Genomic DNA, 22,952 nt, shown 5'->3' on the forward strand with positions numbered 1-22,952 from the left:
TCACAGCATCCTTCTGGACAAGTTGTCCAACTGTGAGATGAGCCGGTACATGGTGCTTTGGGTGAAGAGCTGGCTGAAGGGCAGGGCTCCAGGGGCTGTTGTGAATGGAGCTACATCTGGCTGACAACCGCTCACCAGTGGTGTTCCTCAGGTCTCAATTCGAGGGCCAGTTCTGTTCAACCTGTTTATCAATGATTGGGATGCAGGAGTTGAATGCACCATTAGCAGGTTTGCTGAGGATACCAAACTGGGAGGTGCTGTTGATTCTCCTAAGGAGAGAGGCATTGCAGAGGGATCTAGATAGTTTAAAGCATGGGGCAATCATGAATGGCATGAAATTTAACGTGTCCAAATGCTGAGTTCAGCACCTGGGATGGAGTAACACCAGGCAGAAGTATAACCTGGAAGAGTGGCTGGAGAGCAGCCCTGCAGAAAGGGATCTGGGGGCGCTGGTGGACATCAGGCTCAACGTGAGTCAGCAGGGTGCCCTGACAGCCAAGAGGGCAAACCACTCCCTGGGATGCATCAAACACAGCACGTCCAGCCAGTCAAAAGAGGGGATTATCTCACTGTATTCAGCCTTGCTGCAGCCTCACCTTGAGCACCGTGTGCAGTTCTGGGTCCCACAATTTTAGAAGGATGTGAAGGTACTTGAATGTGTCCAGAGGAGGGCAACAAAGCTGGTGGAAGGGCTGGAAGGCATGTCCTGTGAGGAGCAGCTGAGGACTCTGGGTTTGTCTAGTTTGGGGAGAAGGAGACTGAGGGGCGACCTCCTTGCTCTCTACAGCTTCCTTAAGGGGGGACGTGGAGAGGGAGGTGCTGAGCTCTTCTCCCCAGTATCCAGTGATAGAACACACAGTAACGGTTCAAAGCTGCAATTGGGGAAGTTTAGACTGGACATGAGGAAGCATTTCTTTATGAGAGGGTGGTCACACATAGGAACAGGCTCTTTAGAGAGGTGGTCAATGCCCCAAGCCTGCCAGTATTTAAGAGGCATTTGGACAATGTCCTCCATAATACATTTTTAACTTTTGGTCAGCCCTGGAATGATCAGGCAGTTGAAATAGATGACTGTGAGAGGTCCCTTCTGACTGAACTGTTCTAATCTAGTCTAGTCTATTTATTGAGATGCACTTCTGTTTGTTAAAAATCAGGAATTCTAATGCATTTTCTCATTTTGCAGGTTTATTTTACTTCTGCATTCCAAAATGTTGGGTTTTTTTTTTTTTTTTTGGTAAAGCTATATTAAGGTACTTCTTAATAAAAGTAAGTACATTTTGGTGGGTTTTGGCCAAATGTGAGGAAAAGTCTCTGTAATCTTTGCCACAGAGGATGGAGAGGAATCACAAAATGTATCTTACTGCCTCCAGAGATTCCTGTCTGCTGCGTTCAAGCTAGTGACATATATAGGCAACACCACATAGACTTATAGCACCACAGGCTCCCAGCTTTCTGCACTTGCCTCCTATACTTACTGCTGTAATTCTCAAAAAGAACAACTAAGGATTGCGCTGAGATCTCTGAACTGAAATCATGAAAACTGTGATACATAAAATGGTATGTATCTTGCCCACAGTAAAATCAGATTTGATCCAGGTCTGCAAGCAGTCATAAAAAATCACCTTATTCACACAGCTTCCCAGGTCCTTCCATTGAATTTGATGAAGCTGCTGATGCACTTACATTCTTTCATGTCAGAATTGGGGGTGAAAAAGTAGGTCACTTAAAGATCAGTTTGCTAAGCCCCAGCATTAAAAAAAGGCTTGGGTCACATGTAAAATGGTGAAATTTTACTATATTGTAAGCGTTTTAGATTTCTGGTTTGGATTTTTTTTAACCTTTGAAAGTAACACTTTCAATGCTTTTTCTGTGCCCCCCTCCAAAAAAAAAAGAAAAAAGAAAAAACAACAACCCACAAACATTTAAAATAAATGTTTATTTATTATATGTTTATAAATTATTTATTTTTATATATATGTTTTTATATATATAAAAAATATAAATATATATAAAAATATATATATTTATATATATGTTTATAAATTATTTATTATTTTATATGTTTATTATTAAAATATATACTTAAGAGGATAAGCGCCAATTCACACATAATGGCATACATATGGTGTTTTCAGGAAAATACAAACATGGATCTCAATACAATTATGTAAATGTCAACATTATCATTTTTATGGTGAGGTGAGATTTTAGATGAGTCTTTTGACTATACTGAAAATTAAATCCTGTCTTTGAATAAAAAGAATATCTGAGCCATACTCCTAATGGACAGTAGAAAAAGTGTTGAGATGTGGGTGCACTGCAATGTTGCATCAGCCATGTGTGCTTGGGAGGTCGTCCCTGTGTAGAAACTTTCTCCAGAGTTCCCCTGAGACAAAATAGCTGCAATTACATCTGCAGGGGGTAAAGCTTAATAAATATCACCTCTGGCCCTGAGAAGAACATTTTTGCTTACCAGTTTTAATGGTCTGCAAGCAGAAGTTTTAACTTCCAGTTTGTGCATGTGGAAGTGTATATTTCGAGATAGGTCTGCTAGTTTTTAAGGAAGGAGCGAGGGAGACATTTATTTTTGGTGCTCTTAATCATCATTAGAAACAAAAGCAGTGGACAAAGGGTTCTTTTTAAAAATTAATTCTGTGGTTCAGGAGCAAAAGGTATCACTGACTCTTAGAGTATGAAATCAGTTCAGTATTTTCAAAATGTTTTCTAACTAATTCCTCAGGTTTTGTCTTGTCATCAAATGATGACATTCTGTTCTTTGGAACAGGAAGCCATTTATTTCTATGACTCTAGAAAATTTCTTAAAACTCCATCATATCTCAGAGCCTTTTTAATTAAATGGATTCTGTATTTCTCTATGGCCTCTTGTATTTCATGCTTTAATATAAAATATTTCTTGAAATAAAATTACTACTGAATATTGACACCCTATATAGAAAACATTCTGAAGTGAAAATGAGGCATCTGTGCTGGACATTTCAGCACTGTGTGTTTGAGAAGCAAGATGTTGGAATGGTTTCATAAAGACTGTGTTTTCAAGTGGTTAAACTGTATTCTTCCAAGTGTGATATTTGTGCAGCTGCACAGCAAATAAGTATGGAATATAATATATGATAAATATTACATGTGGGCCAAAAGCTGAAGTGCCTGGGGGAAATGCACATTCAACAGGAGGCCTGAGTGTGGAACGCAGAGTTTGTGTTTGCCATTGGTGTAAGTGCTCATTTCTCCCTGGATGCGTATTTTCAGGCAGTACGTTCTCAGGTACAGCGTGAAATGCAGTGCACATCTCCTTCCCTTGCTCCTCTGCTCCAAACACATACCGAGGACCTGCCCACAGGCAGCTCTTTGCATATTTGGTTTACGTGTGTGAGTTGTCCCAGCAGGGTGAAGCAACTCCTACAGAGCAGTGACTGCTCCTGCTCTGCTCGAGTCAGTGGGGTCACGTAGAGGGCTCAGTGGCTGCAGCAGAGAACACTGAGGACTCCCTTGCCTGCAGCTTGTTATGATAACACGATATAGCTACACAGCCTCTTGCTTTCTCTCTGATTTTCATATGAATTACCTAAATCAGGTTGGAGAACACCCTTTCACCCTTCCTACAGTGGCAAAAGATCTGTATGTTGGCCACTGAAAACAAATAACCGGCTTATCTCACACAGGGACGCCAGGAACACAAGCAGCATTGGGACAGGCAGAGGTTAGTGAGCCATGGAGGCTTGGTTTCCAAGGTTTACAAGTCCTGTAATCTATGACAAGTGACATTTCCATACTTCTTGTCTCACATTTGTTTAGGGTTGTGCATGCCTTGTGAGTCTTGCAGGCTGTTACTGGAGTTGAGCAATCAGCTCAGCATAGATTTGTTTCTCTTGAGGAACAGGAGGATCTTGTTACTCGCTGCTCTTGCATGGTCACTCTGTTAGAGTAGCCATGTTTCAACCTTTTCACCCTTTATTTGCACAATATCAGGCTGGGATCTTGCTGACTTGCAATCTTCAGCGTGCTCTCCCTGACCGTGCATTAGCATAAGGCTGCAGAGAGAGGTTTCTCCCGCTTTGGCCTTTCAGAGAAGTTGGTGGGTGGATCATCCATCTGTGTGTAAGCCTGGAGGAGAAGCAATTGTGCCTTCCCCTTCACTTTGTAGGCCACATGTCTCCTCAGAGTGCCAAACAAACAGCTTAAAAGCTGTATCATCTGCTCTTGCTGCTAAACTTGGACCTGGTTGATGGGGAAATAGAAACAAAGGGGGAAAATGGCAGAGTTTTTCCCAGCACTCCCTGCCTGGGAGAAGGTGGAGGAGCAGACCAGCAGGTCGAGCCTTCTGCTTCCCTCAGCACCCATCACATGGCATTTCCTGTTTGGTGATAAAACATTGCTAATACCAGTAAAAAGACCTGCACACTGGAGAGGTGGCTCTCTGCGGACCTTGTGGAAGGATTCAGCATTACCCCTGTTTTACAGACTGGGAAGAAGAGGTGTGGAGCGGCAAAGCACCTTCCCCATGCTGCCAAGAGGAAGGAGGATCACCTCTGGACAAACACCTCTCCTCAGCCCCAGCTGCACTCCTCGTCCACCAGGGAGCCCCAGGGCTGGGAAAGTTGAATATCGTCAAATTAACTAACCAAAATAATGGCTAACCACCTAGAGCCAAAACCAGCTGTGCTCATGTGCTTATACCCTGGCTGCAGCTGAAAGTCTGAGGAAAAACTGCCCTCCAGGCCCTAAATGCAGGGTGACGCCTCCATTCCCCAGGGTCATAGAATCACCGAATAGTTTGGGTTGGAAGGGACCTTCAAAGATCATCTAGTCCAATGCCCCTGCCATGGGCAGGGACATCTTTCACTAGACAAGGTTGCTCAAAGCCCCATCCAACCTGGCCTTGAACATTTCCAAGGATGAGGCATCCACAACTTCTCTGGGCAACCTGTTCCAGTGTCTCACCACAATGTTCCTTATATCTAATCTACCGGCTTTCAGTTTAAAACCATTGCCGCTTGTCCTGTCACTACAGCCCTGGTAAAAAGTCTCTCTCCGTCTTATAAGACTGTTTTATGTATTGAAAGGTGGCAACAGGGTCTCCACAGAGCCTTCTCTTCTCCAGGCTGAACAATCCCAGCTCTCTCAGCCTTTCTTCACAGGAGATGTGCTCTGATCATTTTCATGACCCTCTTGACCTGCTACAACCAGTCCATGTCCTTCTTATGTTGGGGCCCCCAGAGCTAGACACAAAACTCCGGGTGGGGTCTCACAAGAGAAGAGTAGAGGGGGACAATCCCCTTCCTTGACCTGCTGGCCACGCTACTTTTTATGCAGGCCAGGATATGGTTGGCTTTCTAGTCTGCAAGCACGCATTGCTGGATCATATGTAATTTTTTCATCTACTAATATCCCCAAATCCTTCTCTGCAGGACTATTCTTAATCCGCTCATCCTCCAGTCTGTATTGATATTGGGGATTGCCCCAACCCAGGTGCATGACCTTGCACTTGGCCTTCTTGAACTTCATGGCATTCACATTGTCCTGCCCCTCAAGCCTGTCAAGGTCCCTCTGGATGGCGTCCCTTCCCTCAAGCGTGTCAACTGCAGCACCCAGCTTGGTGTCATCCACAAATTTGCTGAGGGGGCACTCAATCCTACTGTCTGTGTCATTGGTGAAGATATTGAACAGTAACTGGTCCCAAGCAACAGGACACTTAATTTCATGGTCCCTTTCAGCTGGAAGAAGAGCTCCATCTAGTGAGGCCCATGCTTCTTGAGGCCACTCCACCAACTGTCTATCCGCTGTATGCCAATTTTGGCCCCAGCAGGGGCCATGCAGTGGAAAAAAACACAAAACCTCCCTGCAGACCTCATTGCCATGGGAAGGCCACCATCAGTTTCAGTTCCACTCAGCTCTGGTGCCTTTGTGGCACAAGACTTTTGGCCATGGCCACCTTCCTCACAGACCAGATGCCAGGAAGGTTGAGGAGCCATCGTTTTTTTGGGGGACCTAAGACAATCACCAAACTGATGGTGATGCAAAAGTGTTAAGGGCACAGGATGGCAGGCTATTCAGGAGTGTGTTGTACCCACAGTTGTTCCCAAAAAGGGCTTATTCGCAGATTTTTTTCTGCAGGGAACTAAACCACTGCTATTTTTCTGAGTGATCAGTGAGCAGAAGGAAGCTAGAGAGAAAAGCACTGGATCTATGAAAAGAAGCAAATAGGGTCTGAAAGTACTTCATAACACAAAAAGCAACACATTTCAAGAATCTCATTTTCTTTTTTTCATTCGCTTGTGCTGATTACATATCCCTGTTTAGCACTTGTGTGTATACATGTGTGTGATCACCCAGATGTGATGCCAAAGTGTTAGTGGCTTGTGTTCCCTTGAAGTTGGGGTTCAATAAGGGCCCCGGTTTGCAGAAAATCAGATCTTTTTGAACTTCACTCACTAAGGTTTTTGAATGCGTAGGCCAGCATCGAGTTGTGAGTTTGTTGTTTGGGTTTTTTTTATTTTTTATTTTGACTCTTTTGCTTTACTTTTTTTCCCCCAAATCACTGCTTTTTGAGTAAAGAGGTTCCAGGCTAAACCAATTTGCAGTTGTGGGATGCAAAAAGCAAATCTTTGACTCACATAGATTTCAGTTATTGAACTATCCCTATGTTCAGGTAAAGGAGACAATTATTAAAGAAAAAAATTTAGTTAGTCAGTCTGCAACAGTATTAGATTAAGGAAAATGGGAACTATGCAGTGCAAGATTGCATTTAACAGTATGATGTACTTAATCAGTGGATTACCTCAGTAGCTGAGTCAAAGCCTTACTTTTGCAAAGATTGGAGCTCCGAATCTGTCTAGACAAGCAATTTACAGCAGGGGAAAAAAATCTAAACCATTGAATCCTAATGTTGTAAACAGTCTGTTATCAAGACTGGTAATACAGACAGGACCCTACTGTTCTCAAGGACCACCCACTAGAGAAAGAATTTGATATGGCAGCTTGCCTGAAAAATTTATTTGTGATATACTGGTATGTGGTAACAGCATGAAGGAGCTGTAGGAGTGAGGAGTGCTTTGCTGAGGGAGCAGCTTGGACTCGGCCTTGAAATGACTGCTGTATGCCCTTCAGAAAATGTCAGTCCTCCTAAAACACAGCAGAAAGACAATGATGCTGCAAATGCTCTCCTTGGCTATTCTGCTGTGTCCAGTCATCTTCCCATTGTAATGGCATTTCAAAAATCATGAATTAGTCATAACCTGTCTGTAAATGGTCATTTGTCCCTTCTTTTTTTCTTTTTAAAGAGCTTTCTTGGTTAAGAGCATACTTGCAGACCCTATGCATGCCATGGTAGCATATATTTTGGTACACTTGGGTTTCTAGGGGTGAAGGCAGAGTTCAACATTACGACTAAGAGTTTTCCAAAGTGAGGCAGACTATCAGTCACTGTCCGTGGCTGCGGCAGAAGCATGGCAGACATCTGGTATAAACTGCCCCTTGACATCCCTCTGCATCTCCTGGGACAGTCATGAGACAATAAGCGCTTTCTAAACCACATTTTCGGTCTTGATTATTAAAGCTAGGCACCTAGATCCATGCTTACATGCTTAGGTCCCCATTTTAGAGCAGTACATATGATTTACATTCAAGTCCTGGCCAGCTTACTCAGCAAGTTGAGAAAGTAGAATGCTAACAAAATACACTTCTGACCAAAGTCTCCTATGTTGATTTTGGTGTATTTTAACCTTTCAGAAATGATTAAAACCAAGAGTAACTGAAATGTTTATATAAAGCATGTTTCAAACTAAACTATCTAAACTTTTCCTGATGTTTCAAATCTAAGTGAATCTGTGCATTTGTCATGAAAAACTGCAGCAATGGGACCAAAAAAGAAACAACCTGTGAAACAGTTCTGCCTCTCCAAAACGTTGGGGGTTTTTTTGTTGCCAAGAAAGAAAGCGGAATGAAAAAAAAGTCCAGCTAACGTTACTGGCTACTTGTGCAGTAAAGAAAAGCACAGGAAAGGCAGTCGGCCCAAGAGGGCTATTACATTCCTCTCTCCCCTTCTCTTCCCTCCACCACTCTGCAAACTTCAGAGCTGAATGGTACAGAGAGAAGGAGCGGGGAGCAAGGTCAAACACAGCTTTTCACGCCGAACTCCCAACTTGATAGCTTTGCTAGCGCGAGGGGAGAGTGTAAAATCTACTGGAGGTAGACCTACTGCAGTTTGTACCTCCCTGAAGTATCGAGGCACCTAGGATTGTTACTCCCTATGTACAGATTAAAAAACTATTGGGCTTTCCCTCGGAACCTTTTGGAAATTTCAGCGTTGGCAAAAATATGTGTGGCTGAATAATGACACTTGCTACTGTCTGAGATGATAAAGGCAGGCCTATTTCAGTACAAAGTGAGGCTGCTGAAATGCTCTGACCTAGGAGATGTCCTCCTGATGCAGGACCTTGCTACATTGTGAGCACAGTGGGGGTTTGTGCTGGGGAAATGTCTTCAGTGAATAGCTCCATGAAAATTAAATAAACGGACACCAAAGATCTGCTCACTGTCTTAGAGTGACGAGAATTTACAATATAAGTAACTAGTGGAAAGAAATAATGGTAAAAACATACTAGTGCAAAGGGAAGGAAGAAGTCAAAGGCAGTTTTGCTTTGACGTAGACTTTAGCACACTTGGGAGTGAGGGGCAGAGGGGGGTGACTTAGGTGCTTGAGCTGGAGCAGTAGGGTAGGAGGAAAGTGATCCAGGCTGAAGACTGACGCTGGCACAGACTCAGTATGTGGTCGGAGGTGATCATTATGGTCTGTGGGGCAAAATGTCCCTCCTTGGAGACAAGAACATGCATCCCACATCAGAAATGAAGCCATTTTCTTGGAAGGCTTAGCAACAAAAGTGTAGGCATGTCTGGTTAATATTATTGCTCTTTAATGACTTAGAGTATCTTAACACTGCAAGTGCTGGAAAATTTAATTCTTGCCCAAAAGAATGTACAGCCTAAAATAACTGCTTGAAGAAAAAAGATGCATCATATATTATAGATGCTTGAATTCCCCTGAGCAGACTAGGCCAACTTCTACAAGTATGCTTCAGAAAGTACTGATCTACCAGCATGGAAAGCATGGCAGAAGAAAGATGTCCAGTGGCCTCAGTGGACCTTGTCTCGCTCCCTAGTGAGATAGAATGAGTCTGCAGAAAAACAGACATCATCTGCCTAGTCTCCATATTGTATTTCAAGCAAAAGTATGGTGGTGTAATTCAGTTTATTTAGTTACTCCATCCTAATGGGGCATTTAAGGTAGCACAAATTTCTTGCAGGGAAGTGACTGATAGTGTTACTCTGATAAATGGATACCTCTTACTGAATGCTAAACGGCTGTTATTGAAATTAAGATCCTAAATGCTAATGTAGGCCAGGACCACTTATCCACGTTTTGGGGAGGAGGTGTATGTTGGCCTCTCTCGTGGGCAGACCCGGGCATGGCAAGGAAGCGTCCCGCGGGGGAGCGAGCAGGGTGACGCGGGTGAGTGCTGCGGGGATGCCTTTGTGCCTTCCCCTCTTCTTGTCTCCTACTGAAACACAGAAATATCGCCTGGTGACTGAAACTGACTCCCGGGAAGAAGCAGATCAAGAGGCGGCCTCACCGCTGAGGGGTGCTCCGAGCACGTGTGGCTGCAGCACAGGGGCGACATCGCTGCCGCCCGTGCGCGGGAAATACCCGCTGCGCCTCGCGAAAATCTACAGACGCTGGAGTTGTTCAGGAGCGCACCGAACCGCAAAAAGAGCAGAACAAATCAGGGTCAGGAGAGCAAGCTAGATCCTCAGGTTTTATGTACGCTGCTGTATAAACAAATAAGCCTAAAAATTATGGGGAGCCCTGCAGCTCTCTGAACACACATTACCGCAAGGGGGCACTACGACCCCAAAATAAGACCCTGCTAGGTTTCTGTATTATTTCATACCCTTATTTTGCTGCTTCTAGTGCCATTCCCACATTCATTCAACTTCTCTCTCCAAGAGTATATACTGTCTTTATTATTAAAAAAAAAAAAGAAAAATCGAAAAACAAGTCAAATGCTGATTCCAAAAGTGTTTTTCTTGAGCCAGCACTCAGTGAAACCCAGGTAAATACACCAGAGCTCACGCTCTTTGTTCCAACGCCAGCCATACACAGACCACAGCACATTTCAGCTCCATGCTGAGCTGGAAAGTCTGACAATCCAGCAGAAAGTCCTGTCCTTCATACACCTCTCAACAGCGTGCCGTCCACATTAATAACTTCCGAAAGAGCCAACGGGGCATGCTTACACCAAAAGCCCACTGATGTCAACACAATATTGAAGAAGGATCAACGCTACAGGAGATCAGCCTATAGGGGCACACCTGGTTCTGGTTTATGTCTGCTCTGCTTGCAGACTTTGGTCTAAATCCCCTGCGTTGCTCTGTTCCTATCCACGGGCTAACATATGGCTAGGGTTCGGATCATCTGACTGCTTTATGGGCTCTTATCTTTCACTGCGCTCCACACAAGCAGAAGTACTTCTAGATCTTACTCTGGGAGAGCAAACAATATATAAGTGACATTAGGTAAATAAAATATCTTTTTGCCTTTGAAGAACATGAAAGAATGTTGTATACCGTCTTGCTGATCAAAGGTGGTTATATTGCCCTTTTAGTTACAGATACAGATTTACTCTTGTATTCATCTAATATTTACAGCATGTAAGACTGCCTTAACCTGTCACTAAATCTTCGTGGTTCGTCTGGCTTTGGTTTTAGCTCTGCTTTGACCAGTAAGGTTTAGTGTGAAAGTGTAACTGAGCATTTACTCTCCTTTTTTATTCTAGCCTGGGTTTTCACCTGCATCTTCTTTCTAATCCACGCCATCCCCTACTCTCCAGCCTATGTGTATCAACTGAGCAGCAGTGGTGATTTAAGGCAACAGTAGACATTTCACTTGAAACAGAATGGAAATCTCTTAGATGTGATCAGAATGGCATTCTTCCTCATGTGCAGGGCGACAGTGACAGAAGGCTGCACAGAGTGGGAGAATGAAAAATAGGGAAAAGAAGTAGGCTGGAAAAGGAACTGAATTTCTGCATTGGCAGGCAGAGAGAGGCTGGAGTTCCCCAGGTAGACTGCAAGTTGCTTGCAGGCTTTTTGGGCACAGTCAGGTGCCACAAAGGACGTGGAGCAAGGCTTCATGCTGCCCTCAGCAGCACAGCCAAACGGTCACACACAGACTTCTCAGCAGCAATATTTAAGCATACTTCAACCTAAATCACCTTGAATTGAAGAGTCCAGGGCTGGCTTTCTAAAAATATAAATGGAGTTTTGAGTCCATGTGAGAGTTACAAGACAAGCAAAGCTTGTAACTTGAGTTATTTTAAGTCATCTGAGGGCATAATATCTGTTTTAAACATGTAAATCCTGATGCCCTGCTATTTTAGTGTAAAGAATCCAAATCTGTTTATCCAGCTGAAGCAGCTCGTCCCACTGGTCCTCCAGGGTTTCCTGCAGCTTGGACTATGCCTGCTTCTTTTCTTGTGGTTCCTTGATCTCAGGCACATGGATAGATCATTCTGGGAAATGTCTTCTTGACTTCTTTAACTTGTTTTGGTCTTTGGATGGGACCAATATCTGGAAAAATTAAAGCCCCTTTAAAATGAAAATAAATGATTTTTTTTTTTCCCCTAGCATGAACCCAACAATTTGTAACTTCAGTCAAGGGCCTGTCTTTACCTAGTTTCTCTCTTCTCTCCTATATTTTCCAGCAGCAATATGTCTGGGTCACCTGGAAAGAGAGTGAGTCTTCTACTGAAGAAAGAATATTCATGATGGGAAGGCATCTGGTGGAGAAGATGGGAATCTGGTGACAGGAGCTGGCTAGGGAGAGGGATGGGAGATTAACAGGAGAAGACGTGGACCTGGTTTCAAAAGGGGCTTGGAGAGGTGCCTGGTAGATGTGAGCTCTGGACGTAGCCTTCAGTGGGACAACCTAGGGATGAGGGCTGCAGACAGATGAGGAATATGTCGCAGTTGAGGGACTAGAACAAGGATCTAGGAGAGCTAAGGAAATAGGCATGAAGATGGAAATCAGCTTGTAATGCAAATGCCTAATGCCCAAGGGCAAATAGATGGAGTTTCTGTAAAGGGGAAACTGAGGAAGCATTAACAGGCAAGACCATTTGTTTCTGGCTCCTGTGATTTGAGAGCAATCAAAATTTGTAAACATCTCAGTTATTACTGTCTGTCCCATTGCTTCTCCAGAAGGCTGCAGGCTTGTAGAGTTGCTCTAGCAGCTCCCTCCTGGACAGTCTTACTCCTAATGGTCCTGAAACTCCTCCCTGTCACATGGCTTGAAGTATGTGCCCATCGGTGGCCAAAACCCAGGCGCATCCCATTTCTTCTTTCTCCTTCTCTGTGGTTTTGGTGTATGTCGCAAACATGACTTCAGTCACACAATGGGAAAAAGTTGGAGGTTACATGTCCCTTGCTGCTCACTCCAAGGAGATGTGTGGACTACCCCCCTCAGCAGGTTCTCCCATGGCATGACAAGTGTTGTAATTCTGCATTTTTGACAAATAGTGCTTTGAGGTGTGAGACACTGAAATGTGCTCTTTGGGTGTACGGCTGTGATAGCATTAGGGCTATTATTTCATGTTTATGTCTCCTAATTTTGATAGTTTACAGTAACTCTACATCGGTTCTAAAATTATTTCTTCCAGTCAGTCTTATGGGGCTGTTTTCCTGCAAGACAATGCAGTAGGCCTTCAGTTTTAATTAGAACTTGAAATATTTTGAAATATTTTGGTAAGGAAGTTCTCCAGACTGTAATGACTAAAAGCTTCAGAAGATGTTTTATGTATATCATGCTTAACCACTTGCACCCAAATACAATATATGAGTTGCTCAGAATGGATAAACACAACGCATTCTGCTTTATTTTCAGAATAGCAACAATTTTGAAAAGGACGATGTTTAATGACGTATTCTGTACAAAAGAACAGCAGAAGCTCTTGGTGTCTGACACAAATGTTCACAGAACAGTGTCTAACTATCCTCACATGCTGATTTTATAGAACCAGGTTTTAAAAGGCGGCTTTCTTCCCCCAAAGCTCCACCCACATCATAAATCAATAAATAGATCAATAAATAAAGTGACAAAATGCCTCTGCTGCTGATACACAGTAGATGCCAGTTTCTCTTCCTGTTCTGTTTGGCAGATCCCCATGAACGGCACAGACTGGGTGGCCCGTACGCTGATAATCACCTTGATTTCCAGAGCTGCCTCTGTTATTAAGCCGTGTCACTGATCCCATCTGGATTACAGAAACCCATCTTACTGATGAAATCACAGAGGATTTCAGTAAAAGTTGAATAATATCCTTTCAATATTGAATAACTGTGTGTGGACCTGGCAGGGCTTGCAACATAGGCATATGGCAAGCACATGAACAACATGTTGTACTCCGAATCTATTGTTTTAGTTTGTTTCCAGCAGTTTCAGTCCAGACAAATCCATTGCTAATAAATGACTTGTGATGGTTTGTTGGGAGAGAAAGATGTTATAGCAGAGGAACATCCTCCTCTCCTTCCCAGCCAGCCTGTCTTTTGGGATAATATTAAAGCAATTTTAAATAAATGTTGTACACAAACAACTTTTAAGTACAACCAAGTCTGGCAGAAAGAAAGAAAACTGCACAGTGTGGTAAGAATGAGGCAAAGTTTGTCAGGAGATATAATGTCCTTTATTAGATTGACTGTTATACTTGGGAAAACCAGGCTACCTTACAGGCACGTATGCCGTTCTTCATGTCCTAATCTAATAAAAGATATTGCCTCTCACGACAAACCTTGATTACTTTTGTATCATCATGATGATGATATTGCTTTTATCATCACAGCTACATCAACACAACTGTTAGTATAATGAATTTATATGCTTGCGGACAACAGGCACAGATACTCATTTGCTTTGGCGTTTCTAAAAGATGCACTCTCAGCCGTCTCTTACTTTTTTTTTTTTTTTAATATCCTGCAACATTACAGGCTTCACAGTGAAAATGAAAATCAAGGTATTTTCAATTTCTTTTTTCCAAATTTTATTTATTTTGTCTCCAGTGTAGATGCAGACCTTTTCTTAACAACAGCAACAGGTTTGCTTTTCTTAGATGCTCCTTAATGACCGTATAGAGACATCCTCTGGCTCTCCCAGGTGGGAGAGCATTGCAGTGGTCATATTCTTAATCCCATTTAAAAGTGAAGTAATTTACTATCTTTTCTCTGAAAGAAGGGGCACCCAGCACTCTCTGATACAGTGAGGGTGCTCACAAACACAGCAAGAAGGTGATAACTGCTTATTCAGTGCATTTTCACACCGTTGAGTCGCTGTAGACATTCAGCTGATGCAACCGTGCCTGTGCTGAGGGTGGCTGACTTCTGCTTTAAAGCTGGTCCAGTGCATGGATTTGGCCTTCTCCTTTTTCATCATCAACCACCTTCATCTGAAACCTTCATTCCTGTTGTGGGATGTCTCTTCTCTCCCCAGGGAAGCAGTGGGACGAGCAGGTACAGCCAGGGCATTCCTCCTCCTCTTCCTCACAAGACTGCTCTTGGGCCTTGGTGCTCAGGAACTGTGCTGCTGACCCCGTCCCTGAGTGATATAAGACTGGGCCATGTAAGTTGATGTAAGGCGAGTGGCCAGCCCCTCTGGGGGCGAGGTGTTCGCCCTTGCTCCATCACTGACCAAGCTATTGTGAGCCTGGCCAGAGAGAGTGACACAGCCTATGTATGCAGAACTGGAATTCAGCTAATTTCACCTTTGGTAACTACACTCTGGTGGTATAATTCAGCAGAAATGTAGAGTTCCTCCAGACACACGTACAGCAGGGGTGATCTGCTTTCACCCAGCTGGGGTGATGGTCCTGACGGGTCGCACAGCATCACCTGTAGCCTTCATGTAGGTAGGGAAATCTCCACCTCAGCGTGGAGGTCAGGGTAACACCTGGGTAAGCCCAAGCAGTCTCAGGGCCATGTCCGTCCTTTTCCACTTCTGAATATACACGTGGGCCCATCTGTTGCTGGGGGACTAGACATTTTAGCATTCACAGGGATAAAGTATGTGTGAAACATATGTCATATCTCCCCACACACACACATGCATGACATGAATGCTATGAGACTGTCAGGTCATTTATAATGCTGTTTGGTTTTTATTATCAAGCAGACACAAAATTATTCATGTACACATCTTGCATATTCACAAATTATTTTCAGCTGTTATAAAGTAATAAATATTCGCATGCACCTGGCCGCAACGGTGCTGCAATTCTTATATATCCCATTTGCCTTTTTCCCATCATTTCCTTTAAAAGTGCAACATTGATCCGTAAGGTTTTGGAAATGTGACAGTTACTTTACTCTGATAGAAGAAAGTAAGGAGATGTTGCTGGACAAAATACTTGCTTATCAAAAGTGTCAAGCTCAGAGATAACAATATTAAAGAAATTGATGGTCTGCTAATCTTTGAAATTCAGCACTCTGTTGCTGCTGCTGTTGTAATCATACCTTTGATTTAATAGCAAACTGCAAGGACCGTCTATTATATTTGTGGCACTATTCACATTCCTGGCACTCTGTAAGTTGTAAAGCACATACCCAGTCTTAAAGGCTGTCACAGCACAGAAAGCTGTATAAAGGCTGAAAGTGTCTAAAAGTAAAATTCTGACAATAATAAATACAGAAGTGACCCAAATAAGGCAGCTTCCCCCCATGTACAAAAGTGAGATGACACTACGGCAGCTCCATGCCATCCCGCTTGAAGTGCGCAGAACTGGTGCTGCTGCCTCCCAAGGAAGAACCTCTTCCCTTCCAGACCACACATCGAGCACAGTAACCACGGCAGCACTTATCAAACCGAGAGTTCAAAACAACTGGAGCTGCAGCTGCAGGTCTGGTGTAAGCGTACGGGGAAGCTGCTGTGGCTGCCACAGCTCCCTGTGCAAAGGTATTAGGGAGCCTCCCCACATATCAGGGAATCACAGGCGGTTTTCTCTGAGATTTCCACTCTGCTGGTAGAGCCCAGAGCTTCAAATGCCAGAGAAAGGAAATAAGTTTGCAGCATTTTCAAATATTTTCTGTGGTGCTACTCTAAATATGTGTGCCATTTGGGAAAAAAAAAAAAAAAAAAAAAAAAAAAGAGCATGCCAGTGGACCTGCCATTTCACTGTTCAGTTGAGACAAGATTCTGTGTGGTGCTTTACCAGGGAAATGACAGACAAATGACATTTGTCCCCGAGGTGTGTTTCTAGCTGCCCTCCCTCCCACAGCGGGCTGCGTGGTGCACTGACATCAATTTGTAGTTGTGGGAGTTCAATACCACATAGGGAGCAATTGTTGCCTTTCAAGATGCAGCGTTTTTCTTTGGAGACCATTAGGCGTTCCTATCAAGTCCAAACACTGGAAAAAATGGGGAGAATAAATCCTACAAAGATGCAATTTACAAAGCGTGAAGCTTTAGGATATTAAGATACATTGAAAAGGGTCTTCACTTTGTTAGGCTCACTCATGTCCTCTGCTTTGACCTTGGCTTATGCTAATTAACATGAAGTTTCCTTGAGTCAGAGGAAAAAAGCCAGTGTGAAGCATAAAGGACACATGATCAGGAAAATGTCTCTGGCACTGGAGAAGGACAACTCTAAGAAAAATATGTCCCATTGGAACACAGTACTTCAGAATATTTTTATGTTTTTAGAAGCATAAAAGTCTTTTGGCCTCCATTTAGGTACATTTTGAAAGTATAATAAAAAGTTACACTTCAGTTTCTCATCGTACAGTGTCCTGTGTGGGTCCTGACACAGAACAGCATTTTAGAAATGGCATTTAAAATCTAATGTGAGATGAAACATAATTCTTCAGGTTTATGAGTATGGGTTGTAAAGATCATGAATGATAGTCTGGCAGAAAAGTCCTGGCAAGGAGGATTACAGTGGATTTTAATAAGACTTAGGAATGTAATGAGAGTACTTTTGATGTCTACATATTTTGGTATCTGCCTCTCCTTCCACGTGCTTCAGGGCTAATGCTGCAGCATTAGAAATACTGAATGAGTGCTACTATGCACATGATACTGCGCTGTTTTTACTGCTGAATTGCCCTCTGGGGACAAGCCACTGAAGGAAGCCCTGCCACAGAGTGTAACCTCCTCGCAGCAATGGGATGAGTCAAGAGATTGCACACATGCACCCAGAGTATATTTCATAGTGTGTTTTGGTAGCCCTAGTCTTCTCACTTTTTGCATCTGGTGAAAAACCCTTTACATCTGTATCGTTGAATGCTATGCAAGTCAAGCCCCCAGGTGACACTGTAGTGAAAGCATGAGTTGTGCCTTCTGCCCCCTGTTGGAATGACACTATGGTGAAGAGAAACTTGAAGCCTTTCTTGCTGGCAAATGCCCAGGGCCTGGGGATTCCCGATAATGTAACTGTTAGCCAGAGGAGATACCCTGGTCACCACCAGCAGCTCCTCTAAAAATCATCACAACTTTAATAATAATTATGCTGGAAATTCTTCTTCCTCTTTTTAGGTGGGTGGTATTGATTCATGATGAGGGGTTTGCACTGCTAAACCCAGGCTATGCCTTTTTTTTTTTTTTCCAGTAGGTGAAAGATGAGAAGGCTTCTTAGAACAGAGCTTAATCTATGGAGAAATGGGGAACTCAGCTCACCCACTTCATAAAGAAACCTCGAAGGAAACTTTCCTTGTTAAAATTCCTCTTGTTAAAGAGCTGTGAAGTCATAAAATTTTACCGAACAATGGTTTTCCATACAAAAGGGCTCTTCAGTCAATAGTTCCTCTCTAAGCTGTTCCAAATCACCCTGGCTTCAATAAGCTCAGATCCTCAAACAATCAGTGCAGGAAACAGTGTGACTTCTATAGGTTTAGCAGCTGTTTAACGTGCTCTGTTGTGGGTCTGTCTATCTGTGTGCAATTTTGTCATGTTTTTCACAGACTTCCATTATTGTGTCTATCAGACAGGACACGGAACAGATCAGTTTTTAAAACAGTTTAGCTGGGGAGGTATTGCCTATATATATATATGTATATATATATATATTTATTGGGATGTAGACAGGAGTCCCACTTAATAAGGCTGGAAATGGTTTTGCAGTAGGATAGCAATTTAAAAGAGGACTATCTGAGCTTCCTGAAGCAGACAAGTGGTTTGCAGTCCCATATGATGTTTAATGTCAGTATTACTTATTTATCTAATAAACACCATGATGAATTCAAAAAATATAACCCAAGATTTTCTATAGAAGTTAAAGCTCTTGGGTTTTTCTCAACAGAAAAGAAAAAGAGTATAAGTACTTAGGGTCTCAGTCCTGTTCTCCTATATCTGAGGGTCAGTGAGGTAGAAACACAGTAGAGATTAAATCTATTTCCATTTCATACAGTCTAAGATCATCAGTTGCCTTGCATTCTCAAATTGAAAGGGCATGTGTGGTGGACTGGGTACCACGCATCCCTGTTGTCTCTTGCTGAGGCTGCAATCAGAGGTTCATCAGCATGCGGCTGTGCATGCTTTCATTGATACTGCCGTGCTCTGTCGGGATGTGCTCCCAAGAATAAATTTCGGATTTCACTAAGAAACTGCGTCTGCTTATAGTCTGCCTGTAGGATCAGTTGGGCTTTCAATCACAGGCAAACAGCGAAGTTGGAAAAGTGTTGTTGAAGAGAATCAACAAGGCATTCTGTTTAACCCCAAAATGCAGAGTTTTATTCAGAGATTTTTCGCTCTCATAAAATAAAGGTGGATAAATTTCTAAACAGAATGTCACTACAAATTCCCAAAGCTAACTTCTTGAATTTTGATTTAGGATGTCTAAAAGGATTCTTGCTTTTCTCTGTGTGGCTAAAACAACTCGACGAGTACAACGTGAATTTCAGCTTACTTGTTATAAAAAACAACTTCACTGAAAATGCACTTCATCTCCTCTCTCTAAGTGCACTGTTTTCTAGATTTATTTATATTTAATAAATTTTAAGGCCATGGGAGACTGTTATTATCATTTATTTTGACCTCCTATGTAACTGAGACAATTTAATTCCCTGGAAAAATTGCTGTATCACTTATAATATTCTGGTCTCCCATTTGGAGAATTTTGATATGTGTAGTAATTGCTCTGAGAATTTTAGTGAAGCCAGTGATGATCAGTCCCTGCCAAAAACTTGCAATCCAGTATGGTAAAATCAATATATATGGCAGGTCTTTTATCAAAAAACACAGCTGCTTTCTCTTCTGGCAGAAAGCAGGGGTGGATGGACTCTATCTCTGATTGCGAGAGCCTGATTTTGATAATACTGTAAATCCATAATAGACATGTTGGTAATACAGCACTATGGTAATCTCAGATGGTTCAGAGTTAGTGTAACCAAATTTCAGGTTACCCAGATGTCAGACATATCCTTTGGTTCTAAAACTCTCAAGGTATTTGACTTTATTTGAATTCATGACTCTTGGATTGTCCCAGAGCTACTTGGACAATTGGAATTTATCTGCATTCCACATAGATTTCAGCAGACTTTCCACCACATTAAAATCTTCAGAACGAGAACTGACAGGTCATTTTTACAATCATATATTCACATGCTTGAGTGGCAGTTTGTGTATTAATATGATTTTGCTTCATTTTGCTCTAAATACTTCAGGATTAAGGAATTAAGAGTATTCTTATTATATGGGAGAGCTGTTCATCATCTGTCTGTGTCTGCTCTACTGTTTTTCAGAGTTTCCACTCTAGCTCCAAAACAAGTCATCTGGTTTAGCTACTTTGGTCTGCATGCTGTCTCACAAGTTCAGAGAAGCACTGCAATCAAAACAGTCTCTACAGAAGTCCCCTGGTAGAGCTGTACCAAGAAGCACGCAGAGATATTTTGGACACAAATGCCTGTTCTGAAAACATACTTTCCATAAAGCTTTATCACTCCTTGCTAACGTGGGCAGAAGGCAACACCTTACTTGAAATGCAAACTGATTTCAAGTGTTGGTTACTCATCCTCCTTCAGGACAGGTTTTGATAAAGGCACAACTGAAACGTGTGCCACTGGTGGCACTAACTTGGAGGTTTGTTATTCACTTGAAGCTTGTGAACAAATGGGATTCCTACTACTTCTTATGTGATCACTTTGAAATGGACAAAATTTGTCAGTTAAAACATGGGCCTAAAGGCAGTTTTTCATATTTAGTCATTACTTGTCAGATAATACAAGTGTCTTCTCCCTCAAGTAGTGTGCAGTAGAAATGTCTGTTTAAGAATCTGGACTAGCCTCTCCTTCTCCCTTCCCCAGGGACAGTCTGATGCTCCCCTTAAAATTATACCAGGGAATGATTGTGCTACGGTTTATTAATGAAACATAGAAGGACATAATTACTGTAGTTCTGACAATTTAGTCTGGCTGCATGGTGTAATGTTCAGGACAAAGGTTTTGAGCAACTCAAAGCAAGGTAACAATGTCTAGAAATGTCGTTGTTTTTGAGAGCATTTAGCAGTAGATCGGTGCTACAGTGATGTTGTGTGAGGCTCAATATCAGTATCCATGCACAGCAAATAGCAACTGAAGAAACACAAACTGCAGTAGCAGCACATGACTCAAAATGCTTTATATAGGAGAGTTTTCAGCTCTGAGTACAAAGGGCTCTACACTATGTGCAGGGAGGGATGCAGGGTTACATCTCTCAGGCAGACACTTCAGTTATGCATATAAGCAGCATGGAGACTACAGAATAGGAAAGTTGATTGATGGTAAAACCAGGCACCGGTTGTCAGCTCTAGGAAACGGTGATCAGTGACACAGCTGAGAGAGATTGTGCCTGCTGATAGATCTCAATTTTGACAAAAGAGGCTAACTATCTTTGTGGTCCACATGCAATGTGAGGACACCATTTATTTTGAGGTCTCTTCCGGAAGAGCTAGATGCAAAAAATAGAGTGCTGATTTTTGATCATTTCCATTCAGCCAATATAATTCTGTGAATGTGCGGTTAATCTGGGTGTGTATGTAGGTGTTTGTATGCCTTTTAAATTTATAGTGGGCTTGTCCATATAGGTGTCAGAGTAGCTGTGTCTTCTTTATGCCATGGCTCCCTGTGCAGAAGGGAGTCCTCACAGCATCTGGGGAGGATTCCTATGGATTCATCTCCTTCTGCTTGGTGCAGTGAAACAGTAGCAGTGAACTCCTGTCAGACAGACAGCAATACCTCTGAAGTAGGTAGGTATGCATATATGATTTCATGGCCTGGGCAGAGTGCAGAGAATCAGCTCTGGCTGTCCCTAGTTCCGGAGCTTAGCTTTTCCATTCATTCAAATAGTTGAGTCTATTCTATTTAGAATTGTTGTTCTCCCATGTGAAGAAATAGGTGCGCAAGTGCAGGTGCATATATATTGCACAGAAATCCGGCCTTCCTTGCCCCAGAATACATCATTATCTGTAGTTTAGGATACCCCTGTTAAACTGTGAGCATTACATGAATAATCTGTGAACTTGCTGCAGATGTACCAAGTATTTACTAGCTTGCTGCAGTGTTTTGTGGGAAAAGCAAGGAGAGAAGGCTGGTGATCTGTGCTCTGATGGCACTTTCAGAATTTGCTTTCACTGGTCCCCTAAACCACGGTGTGCAAGCAGGGGCTGGTTCTGTTCTCATAGATTCCAAAACTGCCCAAGAATGTGCACTTTGAGCATGAACTTTAGTTTGCGTACTGCTCACGAGAGTAAGGAACAAAAGGGGATGTCCGCACGTGGTTTTGTATAACGCCAAGCCTGACCAGGCAAGACTGCACTAGTAGACTGTGCCTAGGGGAATAAAGTGCAGATCCAGAAAGCTATCTAGGTGCCCTGTGAGCATAAGACAGCTAACCACTGCTGTTGATCTCAACCTAAGAGTTGAGGATGGAAAGAGCATGGTGTTAGCAAGCTGTCATAAATATTTTGAGAAAGAATATGCACCACAGAAAGGTACCTTTAGTTAAGAGAAAATAGTAAAAAATAATCATATTTATGTGACCCACTGTGTGAGACTTATCTGCTTAAATTCATTTAGGTAACTGAGTTTCAGATGCATATGAATATTCACTGAAACTTTGTTTAATCAGTGAAGAGAAAGGCGAAGTTCTGGGGCATGGCTCCTCTCAACCCATGTCAGGTGTCTAGGTAGGTCACGAAAATTCCTCCCCATTGTCTGCTGATGAAGTTCAGTCTAATAGTTCATCTCAACTAATGTCTAGATGCAGCAGTATTAAATAAGTACTCATTAATTAGATAATAAATGTCGATGTCTAAATTTTAGGCACCTGAACTTAGATGAAACTATTTTCATTCCCCATGACTGAGGAAATGAGTTTCCCAAATGCTGCTGAAACTGAATTGCAGTTGGTACTTCATTACCAGTACCCAAGTAGTTAAAAACCCCTCTAACAGAGCTGCTGAGTTGGCGTTTAGAAGACCCAGGACAAAACTTCTTGATTCCCTGGTCCTCTTTCAAAGGTGCGTCAGGCTTGTGACAGGAGCCAGAGGAAATGGCTTGCTCTTTCACAAGCTTTTTGTATACTCAGGGTTCAGGAGGATGTTTTGGAGTGGGTTTGGAGGAACTCGTGTCATCCATCAAGCATCGTTAATGAGAAACCACTCTCATCTCTCTCTTATAGCATCTGGGGCACCTCTTCTGGTCTCAACTGGCAGAAGGAGAAAATCAGGTAGGAACGTCCAAAGACATTTACGGCTTTGTAGGTCAAAGTCAACACCTTCGCTTCAATCTGGAAAAGCAGCAGGCGGGCAGCAGAGATCACAGAGTGCTGGTGTCACACATTGCCATGCTGAGGAGCTGTCAGCAGAAATCCAACTCATGGCTTGCTAGAAAAACAACAGATAGCAAAAGGTTTGTTTTCCTTC

Source organism: Chroicocephalus ridibundus, chromosome Z, assembly GCF_963924245.1.
Source record: "Chroicocephalus ridibundus chromosome Z, bChrRid1.1, whole genome shotgun sequence".
Lineage (NCBI taxonomy): Eukaryota > Metazoa > Chordata > Aves > Charadriiformes > Laridae > Chroicocephalus > Chroicocephalus ridibundus.